General features: G+C 35.2%; 1 non-coding gene across 1 annotated transcript; it reads right to left on the reverse strand.

Annotated features, from left to right (window-relative positions):
• Nucleotides 1-6766: 6766 nt before the first annotated feature.
• On the reverse strand, nt 6767-6873 carry LOC112867149 (U6 spliceosomal RNA). The gene has a single exon (XR_003224190.1). It is a non-coding gene; the product is annotated as a U6 spliceosomal RNA (small nuclear RNA).
• Between the last annotated feature and the right edge of the window lie 4485 nt (nt 6874-11358).

Genomic DNA, 11358 nt, shown 5'->3' on the forward strand with positions numbered 1-11358 from the left:
ATGTTTTCCCTCGCCAAGAGTGAAACTCAGAAAAAAAGTTAACTGTGAATTCAAGTAATAGACATGGTTCAGAGCTAGAAAGAAAAATTCAACACTGAAATGTTTTGGCAAAACTCCAGTCTTTAAATTTTTTGATATTTTTAATATAGAGATTTATTTATATTTGAAAAATCAGGAAATGATATTCTTCTTAAATAGAATATTCTTTGGACAAATCAGAATAATTGTAGCTTAAAATCAACATTGTCTTCTTACTAATTTTATCAACATGTAAAAATATTTAGCAAAATATTTTAGTTAGTACAAGATGAGTTTAATTTTTAATCATTTAAATATTTAAGATTTCCTACATTAGTTCCATGAATACAGTAAGTTATCTGTGTTTCCACAAATTTTTTAGGATTAAGAAAATAAATAAAGCTGTTTTTCAATGAAAATGTAATGAGAGATGTCTTTGGAAAGAGCTTAAGCTTCGAAATTGTTATTTTCTGGCCCAAAATGTCAACAGTGCCAAAGTGGAGAAACCCAATTTTATGAATCTAGTTTAATTTGTCCAAGATTTCACCTTGATAATGTGGATGTGGATTCTTATATAAAAATGCTTCTGAACTAAGTCCTCTAGAAAGGTTTTTTTTTTTAAAGACTAGTATGTATAAAATATTAAAATTTAGTTTCTTTAATTTCTAGAAATTCTGGGAACATACTATATTATTGTAACTTATTAACTTGTATAAACCAATCAGCATAGAGCTCTTTTCTTTTGTAAGACTTTACAATCTAATTTATTAATATCCTCTGGAATAAGAAAATATTTAAAATCACCCCAAAAAAGCTGAAGACTTTCCTCAATCACAAAAACACAGAGAGAGCTTGCAGCTTTGAGTCTATAATCTCAAGTAAAAGTAAACACAACACAAAAACTCCAGAGTTCAGATATCAAAGGGCTATTCTCTCCAATGAACAGAAAAATATTTTCTTAATTGATATGAGTTCACAAATAGTCAAACAGAAAAACAAGCTAGATTCTCTATTGTCTCTTACCTGACAAGGAACAGATCTCCATCACCCCTTGAAGATTACTAAATGGCAAGACCATACAAACAGACTACCAGTCATTTTTCCAATCAATTAGGAGACATTTACTGGCCACATACAAACCAAGTTCACATAAACACAAGGTGCTCAACTGACTGCACAGTCAAGATAGCCTACTATATCATTCCTCCCTGCTCTTGGTTATAGAAAGTAACCAACAGACTTGACCAAACACCAAAAATAAAGCAAAACTCAGAATGGGAAAAAAAGAAAAAGGAAAGGAAAGAAAAAAGTAGAAACTGTGAGTCAGCAAAGATAAGTTTCCACCGTTGATCGGGAAACCCTGGGGAGCCAAGAAAAAACATGGCTTGGCTTAGTGGCTCATTGAATTCACTTCCTGGACAATGACATTCTATTGAATCCAGCAGATAAGTCCACTTGGGTATCTCAGTGGATGACCTATCAACATGTTAAAGTACAGTATAACACAGAATTGAAATATAGTTCTCATACAAATATAAAGTGAACACAAGTCAAATATTTTGTCCAACTATTTATTTATATATATATTTTTTAATTTTTCTTTTAACGTTTTATTTATTTTTGAGACAGGGAGAGACAGGGCATGAACGGTGGAGGGGCAGAGAGAGAGGGAGACACAGAATCTGAAGCAGGCTCCAGGCTTTGAGCCATCAGCCCAGAGCCCCAGGCGGGGCTCGAACTCACGGACCGCAAGATCATGACCTGAGCTGAAGTCGGACGCTTAACCGACTGAGCCACCCAGGCGCCCCTATTTATTTATATTTTTTAAAAAGTAATCTCCATACCCAACATGGGGCTCAAACTCATGACTCAAGATCAAAAGTCACATGCTCTGCCAACTGAGCCCGCCAGGCACCCATTTTATCCATTTTCAAAATATGAAATTGTCAGGAATTGTGAAGGGTCTGGGCCACCTGGGTGGCTCAGTTGGTTAAGAGTCTGACTCTTATTTTTAGCTCAGGTCCTGATCTCACAGTTTGTGAGATCTAGCCCCGTATGGGGCTCTGTGCTGGCAGCCTGGAACCTGCGTGTGATTCTTTCTCCTCTCTCTCTCTCTCTCTGCCCCTCCCCATTTGTGCATGCACACACACTCTCTCTCTCTCTCTTTCTTTCAAAAAAAAAAAAGTACTGTGAAGGATCTGAGAGTTTACACTATTTGCAGGCAAAAAAGTTACTTGCAGTGGATTCGTGGATGCTGGAAGAAGACACAAGTTGCCTGGGACAGAAGCAAAAAGATATTTATTACTTATGGCACAGCAAGCAGCATGAGCATAAGCATATTTGGTGCCGGTTCTTCAAACCCTAATTTCTACATAGTGATATGAAGATGGCCAGGTGCCACTTCCACATGTAGTGGGTTGCATTCTAGAAGAGGAACTCTGAGCTTAGGTATACACACTAAGCATGACTGACCCCCCAGCCCAGGAGGGGGGGTCTATCTCTACCTTCCAAGGCTGTAAGCAAAACTGCACTTCATCCTAGAAGCAAGTAAATGTATCATCCAAGGCTGTTGCTGTATAAACATTTTTGGAATGATAATTCAGAACAAAGGCAGTTAGTACCTCTACCCATAAGACACACAGATATGTGAGAGACCCACGGAGAATTGTCTCCTAACATTAATAATTAAAATGCTAAACCTAATTCAAAAAACATTTTGAAAAACTATTTATTGGCACTTGAGTAAAGTAATGCTAGTATAAAATTGCTGGGTTAGATATAAAACTGGTTTCTTCACAGTAAGAAACAAAAAAAATGCAACACAACTTAGGAAGTTAACTTTTCTTTCACACAGAAATCTATAAGATAACATGAATTTCATGGTGTCTAGGCTCTAATCAAACAGAAAAAAGAACAATAAAATACAAGTAAAAGTGCTAGTTTAATTTTCTTAAAGAATTACATAATATTTATTTTTAAAAATTTAATAGTGATCCAATATGACATTGAAAATATATCTGTACTTTCTTGGCTTTATTTCCCAGCTCTGGATAATTTTTCATAAACTGTGAACATAACCTGCTTGTTCATCATTTCATGTCTTTGCATGGATACTGAGGATATACTTACCTTCACTGCTTACACAGTAAACACTTTTGCATCCTTCAAAATCTTACCCAAAGTTGTTAACAAAGACTAATGCTCATAGTTGTTGTGGTAATATTCAGAGTAAAATATAATATCTAGAACACTGAGATATCCAATTTTCTTTGATAAGTTTGCTCATATCCCAGAAGGAAAAAAACAGCATGTCTCCTATCCAGGGATTTATCAATTGTATGAATATTTTCAAAGAACAAACTTTTTGCTTTGTTACTTTTCTCTATTGTTGGTCATTTTCAATTTCATTGATTTCTGATCTCCTCTTTATTGTTTCTTTTGTTTGACTTACTTTGGATTTAATTCTTGTTTTAAGGCTTCTGAGGTAGAAACTTAAGTCAATGTTGTTCAATATTTCTGCATGTCTAATATAAACATTTAAAATTATAGATTCCCCTCTAAACATTGCTCTAGTTGCATCTTGAATATTTTAATATGAGGTCTTTTCATTATTATTCAGCTCAAAATATTTTAGATTTTTATTGTGATTTCTTCTTTGACCCATGGTTTATTTAGACATGTAATTTCCAAATACTTGGAGAGTTCCTAGATATTTTTTGTTGGTATATTCTGCCTTTAATCAACTTTGTTGAGGTATAATTTTTGTGCCAAATACTGCATTCAATTCAAGTATACAATTTGATGAGTTTTAATAGATCTGCAACTCTCATGATATCACTGCCAAGCAACATGTTGAATTACTACATCAACCCCCAGATTTCCTCATGCTCTTTTGCAATTTCTTACCTCCCTGCAATAGGTAGGTTAAAATGACTTGAAAGATATACTGTGTAGACAATAAAACCCCCCACAAACTTAGTGTGATATATGAATACCATATAATGGAAACCTCAAACCAAGGAAATATTACCCAGGATAAAGAAAGATATATAATAATCATTCAAATGAACATGGATCATTCTCCTAATAGACCATACTATGGGTCATATAACAAACCTCAAAAAACTAAGAAAAAATGAAATCATACAAAATAAAAAAAAAAAAAAAGGAAAGAAATACAACCCTTGACAATCAGGACAGGTAGCCTAGCATGTTTTTTGAGGAAAAACAGAATAGATTTATTGTAACGTTGAGTTTGTTCCAGAATATTAAAGAACATTGTAAAGGATAAAACTTGAGTGTGTATAGCAAGTTATAGGAGGTTTGAGGAAAATGAATTTTATTTGCCATACTTTATATCTGAGTCTGAAGGAAAACAGACAAAACATATTAAGATTTTGGCAAAATTTTGATGTGTTTTTTAATAAGATATGTTAATATTCTTTACTGCCCAAGACTAAATTAATGTAATATTAGAATTTTATTTTCTCCCTATGAAAATATAAATTGATCTTGAAATATTTAGTCTGCTTTTAACAAACATAATAAAAGATTGTTCTTTATCTTCAGTGTAATCTGAAAATGTAGCAGAAATTCCATGTATCATCAGAATAATTTCCTGTCATTTGTGCTGACTTTATTATATGCTTGATGACTTCAAAAAAAGTACATCTTTTCAGAACAGCTAAAATTCAGTTCCTTACAAGTTTGTTACCTTCTTCTGTTTTTATTGTATATTGTTGGAACTTTTATTTACGTATAGTTAAGCTATAACTTGTCATTGTCCATAGGTAACTGTGCTCCTGTCTCAAACAAATGACCAAATCATTTTGTTCTTTTTTTTTTTTTTTTTTTTTGAGGGGGGGGTGAAATTGAGCAAGGGGCAGAGAGAGAGAGAGAGAGAGAGAGAAGCGGGGCTTACCTGGGGCTCATGTTCACCTGAAGCAGGGCTCGTGCTCACCCCATGTGGGACTCAAATTCACAGACCATGAGATCATGACCTGAGCCCAAGTCAGATGCTTAACTACTGGGCCACCCAGGAGCCCATGACCAAATTTTTTCTTACAATTCTTTATTTTGTTTCCTCAAGATCAGATCCTAAATTCAGGAAAATAAATGTTTAGGATGTCTTTTTCATTTTCTAAATTGTGGTAAAATATGTATAACATAAAAGGCACCATCATAACCATTTTTAAGTGGGCAGTTCTGTAGCATTAAGCACAATAAGTACTTTCACGTTGTGCAACTATCACCACCATCCGGAACTGTTTCATCTTCCCCACTTGAAACCTCATACCCATTAAACAATATCTCCCTGTTCCTCCCTCCCCTGCAGCTCCTGGCAACCACAATTCTGCTCTCTGTCTCCATGAATTTCACCACTCTAAATAGCTCATGTGAGTGGAATCGTTGAGTAGTTGTCATATTGTGACTGGTTTATTTCACTTAAAATGTCTTTAAGCTTCATCCATGTGTAGCACGTATCAGAATTTTCTTGCTTTTTAAAAAATGTTTTATTTATTTTTGAGAGAGTGCAAGCAGAGGAGGGGCAGAGAGAAGGAGACAGAGGATCCAAAGTGGGCTCTGAGCTGACAGCAGAGAGCCTGACATGGGGATTGAACTCATGAACCATGAGATCATGACCTGAGCTGAACTCACATACTCAACTGACTGAGCCACCCAGGTGCCCCAGAATTTTCTTGCTTTTTAATGTTGGATAACGTTCCACTACATGTAAATTCCATGTTTTGTTTTTATCCCCTTCATCCTGCAATGGACTCATGGATTGCTTTCATTATTCAGCTATTGTGGATAATGCTGCTATGAACATGGGTGTACAAATACTTTTTCGAGAAGTTGCTTTGAAATCTTTGGGGTATATACTGAGAAGTAGAATTGCTGAATCATATGGTAATTCTATGTTTAATTTTTTTTTTTTTTTTAGGAGCCACCATAGCAGTCTTCATAGTGGCTGCACCATTTTATATTTATACCAGGAATGTCAAGTGTTCCATTTTCTCCACATCCTTGACAACACTTGTTACTTTGTGTTTTTTGAAAACAGTTGTCCCAATGGTTGTGAGATGATATTTCATTGTGGGTTTAATTTTCATTTTTCTCTATTGATTAGTGATTTGAACATTTTTTTCTTGTGCTTATTGGCCATATGTATATTTTCTTTAGAGAATTATTAATTCAATTTCGTTGTAATTATTTATTTATTTATTTAAAAAAAATTTTAAATAGGCTTCACACCTAGTGTGGAATCTAATGTGGGGCTTGAACTCAACAACTCTGAGGTTAAAACATGAGCTGAGATCAAGAGTTGGATGCCTAACCAACTGAGCCACCCAGGCGCCTCTCTTGGCCCATTTTAAAATCTGGTTGTTTATTTTTTTGTTGAATAGTAGGAATCTTTATATATTTCTGTGTATTAAACCCTAATGAGATATATGATTTGCAAATATTTTCTCCCATTTCATGGGTTTCTGTTGATAGTGTGTTTTGAAGTACAAAAGTTTTTAATTTTGATATAGTCCAATTTATTTATTTTTTCTTTTGTTGTCTGTGCTTTTGAAGTCATATCCAAGAAGCCATTGCCAAATCCAATGTCATGAAGCTTTTCTCATATATTTTCTTTTAAGAGTTTGGGTTCACTTTAAGCCAATCTCTTGTAGATAGTATAATGTTAGAGTCCATCTTCATTCTTTGCATGTGAATGTTTACTTTTCCCAGCACCATTTGCTGAATAAATATTGAATGCTTTAAAAATTCACATGTCCTCCTTGCACAGAAGCCATGCTAATCTTCTCTATATCATTCCAATTTTAGTGTATGTGCTCCCCAAACAACCACTAGATATCTTTTTAAATTAAAATTAAAATTACAATTAAAATTATCTTTGAGATTTCTCAAGGAGCCCCTGGAAAATCACAATGATTTATATATTTACCTTATAAAAACAGAGATGCCAGAAATATTTTAGGTTGCCCTGATATAATTTATATTTCTGAATTAGCTTGTCACTATTATAAAAAATTCCTGGGAAGAACTGTCAAGTGAAAGGATAATTTTGTACAGATAAAATATTATCCATATAAAATTTTCTGAGACTGTACATTGCACCAAACAAATTGACAGCCTCAAGAGATTTGTTAATGCTTTCATTGTCCATGATATGATCTTAACTGTAGAGAAGTTTTGTTACAATTCTTTGAAAGAGTTATGTATTATAGTGCAATGGAGAAGTTTACTCTCCTCAATTTTGTTATTGTTCATTACTGTAATATATCAATCTTATCATAGTCCAATTAGCAGGCAGTTCTGCTTCTTTGGTAGTTATAATACAAAAAGTATTCTTTACCAGATCCAGAAGCCATATTATTAAATAGTTCTTCAAGAGAAAGACTTCAAAAGCACAATTTGTAACCCATGAATTGTGACATAATTACTATACCCCAAAGTAGTTACTTTATTTGTGGAAAGACTTTCAGAAATAGCCTGAAAACACCATTTTTGCCTCATCAATGGAAAAAACATTTTTTTAATTTTTTTTTAATGCTTAATACTTTTGAGAGAGAGAGAGAGACAGAGAGATACAGAGCATGAGCAGGGAAGGGGCAGAGAAAGAGGGAGACACAGAATCCAAAGCAGGCTTCAGGCCCAAGCTATCTGTACAGCTTAACTTGGGGCTCAACTTATGAACTGTGAGATCATGACCTGAGCTAAAGTCTGAGGCTTAATGGACTGAGCCACCCAGGTGCCACTAAGTAACTGGAATTTGCATAAAAGCTTTAAAAAATTCCTTAAGCTCCTCTTCCTCTAAACAATACTTCTCAGGGCGCCTGAGTGGCTCAGTCGGTTAAGTGTACGACTTTGGCTCAGGTCGTGATCTCGTGGTTCATGGGTTCAGGCCCCACGTTGGGCTCTGTACTGACTCTCAGAGCCTGGAGCCTGCTTCGGCTTCTGTGCGTGTCTCTCTCTCTGCCCTTCCCCCGCTCACACCCTGTCCCTCTCTCTCTCTCTCAAAAATAAACATTAAAAAAATTATAAAAAAATAAATTCCAGTTAGTTAATATGCAGTGTAATATTCGTTTCATGTGTCTCATACGATGTTTCAACAGTTCCATAAACATCTGGTGCTCATCATGATAAGTGCACTCCTTCATTCCCATCACCTATTTTATACTCTGAATAATGAAGGATATTTTGCATGTTGAAGATGCCCCCTTCTCCATCTCCTACTACCACCAGTCAAACCCAACTTATTATTGAGCCTAAGATATAAGAAACAACTGAATGGATTATTGTTAATTTGAATATCCCAATGGTATAAGCTCTAGGTGATGAACAACTATTTGGTGTTACCTAGCCATGCTCAAAGAAATGGAAGAGATGGAAGAAGAAATAGAACCAGGCATCAAGCCACCAGAAAGCTGGTTGAATTTTGAGTGCAAGAACAATTATATTATTGTGCATATTGCACTAAAATGCCTTATCAGAAAAAAGTATCAACAAAACCATACTTCAGAAACATTTTTGAAAAAACAGCCTTTCTAGAGTGTTGGTATCTCTTGCTATTTCCACTCCAGCTGTTCTTATCATCCACAATAATACTACGATACTAATCCCAAACCTGGGTGTTCATGCATTTATCCAGCAAACATTTATATATCACTTATACTGCTGCTAGAGTGCACTGATGAGATGAGGGTCTAGATCAGGCAAAAGGAACAGAAAGAGAGGCTTAAAATACATTTGAGGTAAAATGTATAGAATATGGAGACTGATTGGAATAAAATAAGAAAAGGAAGTTTGAGATTTTATTTTTAAAATTTTTTTAACATTTATTTATTTTTGAGAGACAGAGAGAGACTGAGCATGAGTGGCAGAGGGGCAGAGAGAGAATGAGACACAGAATCTGAAGCAGGCTCCAGGCTCTGAGCTGTCAGCACAGAGCCTGATTTGGGCTCGAACTCACAAGGAGATCATGACCTGAGCTGTAGTTGGATGCTTAACTGACTGAGCCACCCAGGTGCCACAGAAAGTTTGAGATTTTAAAAGAGGATATAATCATGACTCTCATACAAAAGTAAATTGGACACCTGCCCAAGATCTTATTTCATTCATTAACTAATGAGGAAGTCATAGATGTTACAATTGATTCAAATGAGATTTACAGATCACACATATATTAAGATTAAGTATGCTAAAATTAATTCGCAAATAGTTGCAAAACTGGCTCATTCCAGTTTTATTCTCTACCCAGGAGGTAGAGAGAAATCAGTTGCATTTATTCCAGATGAAATTCATATGCATGATTTTGGACAGCAATCATTTGTACTAGCTATTAGTTATCTACAACTTATAAAAATGGTAAAGAAGCTCAAAGACAATGAAAAGTACAGAGAACGTATAGAATCAGATACCAATAATGGTGTGCTTAGGCAACTGTTTTTTTGTGTGTTTTGTTTTTTTTAGAGAGAGACCGTGTGAAAGGTGGAGAGGAGTTGGGGTGGGGGGAGAGAGAGAGAAAGAGAGAGAGAGAATCCCAAGCAGGCTTCATGCTCAGCAAGGAACCTGACATGGGGCTTGATCTTATGACCCTGGGATCGTTACCTGAACTGAAATCAAGAATCAGACACCCAAATGACTGAGCCACCCAGGTGCCCCAAACAATTGTTTAAGTTTCCATTGAAGACATCTATTTCAAAAGACAAAACGTAATGATTTTAATTAAAAAAATTTTTTAAGAATATACCTTTTTCAGAGACTTAAAAATAAATACTGACAAGTGCTCTCTATATTTGGCATTTGGCAATTGGTGTTACTTTTTCAGGAAAAATTAGTAACAAGGCTCATATTCTTGAGAAGGTTTATTTATCTAAATCTATCAGAGGGATCACAGTAAAACACTGTTAAGAAAATGGACTCTGGTTAGATTGCCAAAGTTCACGTTCTGACTTCATTACTAACTAGCTACTGACTTTGGGCAAGTTATGTATTTTCTCTATAACTCAGTTTCTTCATTGCTTAAATGAGAACAGTAACAAGATTTAATTTACAGGACTGTTGAGAAGATTTCATTAGATAATAAATGTCAGGTACCTGACATATGGTAACCACTCAGTAAATGCTATCTATCTATTAGTATCCTGAGAGAAAGGCTATTAATATCACCAGGCTTTTTATAAAGAGTATATTTTGATGGAAATTTAAATGAGTTCAAAATCCTTTCTCTGATTACAGCATTTTCCAATTCCCTGAAATTTCCATTCGCACACCTCCTCAGCCCTATCACCTTCAGAGCCAACCCCATGAGGTGCAGGCAAGAGCATTATCATGAGAGAGGGAAGGAACAATCACTTCATGACTGCAGCCACAAAGTCTCAATCCCACCATCACTAATGTCCTCCGGGCATCTAAAGTCCCATGGCACTCACCTGTCAGCAGTGAGTATTTTGCAGATAAATCCAAACTCTACTACTGTGGCCCCAAAACTATTGCGTGGTATCTTTCCCCATAGCAAGTATTCATCAATCAAATAAGTTGTTTTTAATCAGGTTACAAATTCCCAAATTACATAAACCGTACATGTCAACTAGGTAAAATAAGCATTCTAAAGCAAAAGTAAGACATATTAGTAGGAAAGGCTGAATGACGGGTGGCTTGGATAAATCCTACTGCTAGAAAGTAAAGGAAAATAAATACTGAGCAAAGCAGTGTTACACATGTGCCCCAGCCACTTAAACAAGGACTCCCCAATTACCTTTTATAATGTCAAGTAAAGCCTTCAATAATTGCAGCTATGTTTAAAAAAATGCTTAGGGAAAAAATCCTGGAAGAACACGCATCAAATTATTAGCTAAAATTGAGTCAGGATAAGGAGTTCATTGCCTTTTTTTTACGTTTACATTTTAATTTGTTATCCAAATTTTATATAATGAATCACTTCAATGTTTAAAAGTAAAGGAAACCAAGACCCACAAAACCCTCAAGGATGCCCTTTTGAAGCCTCAGACAGAAGAGAAGGGAGAAATATAGACACAGAAAGTAATATAAATTGTCTTAATTATTTTAATTTTTTTTTTTTACTAACCGCCATACTGCTATGTCAATAACGAACATTTCTCTATATCGTTAATACAGAAAATATTGCTCCTGTATTGGGAATACACTTGAAGAGGTATGGAGCACCTGGCAAAGAAAAGTAGCCAACTTTATGATAGAAAGTTCTGTATTCCCCTGGTAAATGCACACTTGTTATTCCAGCTTTAGCAATAGCAAGTGAGCACTTCTGTTAAAGTTACCAACTTACTTACTCCCCCACTTTCCATTGTA

This window comes from Puma concolor, chromosome A2, assembly GCF_028749965.1.
Source record: "Puma concolor isolate L17-30 chromosome A2, mPumCon1.1.hap2, whole genome shotgun sequence".
Taxonomy (NCBI): domain Eukaryota; kingdom Metazoa; phylum Chordata; class Mammalia; order Carnivora; family Felidae; genus Puma; species Puma concolor.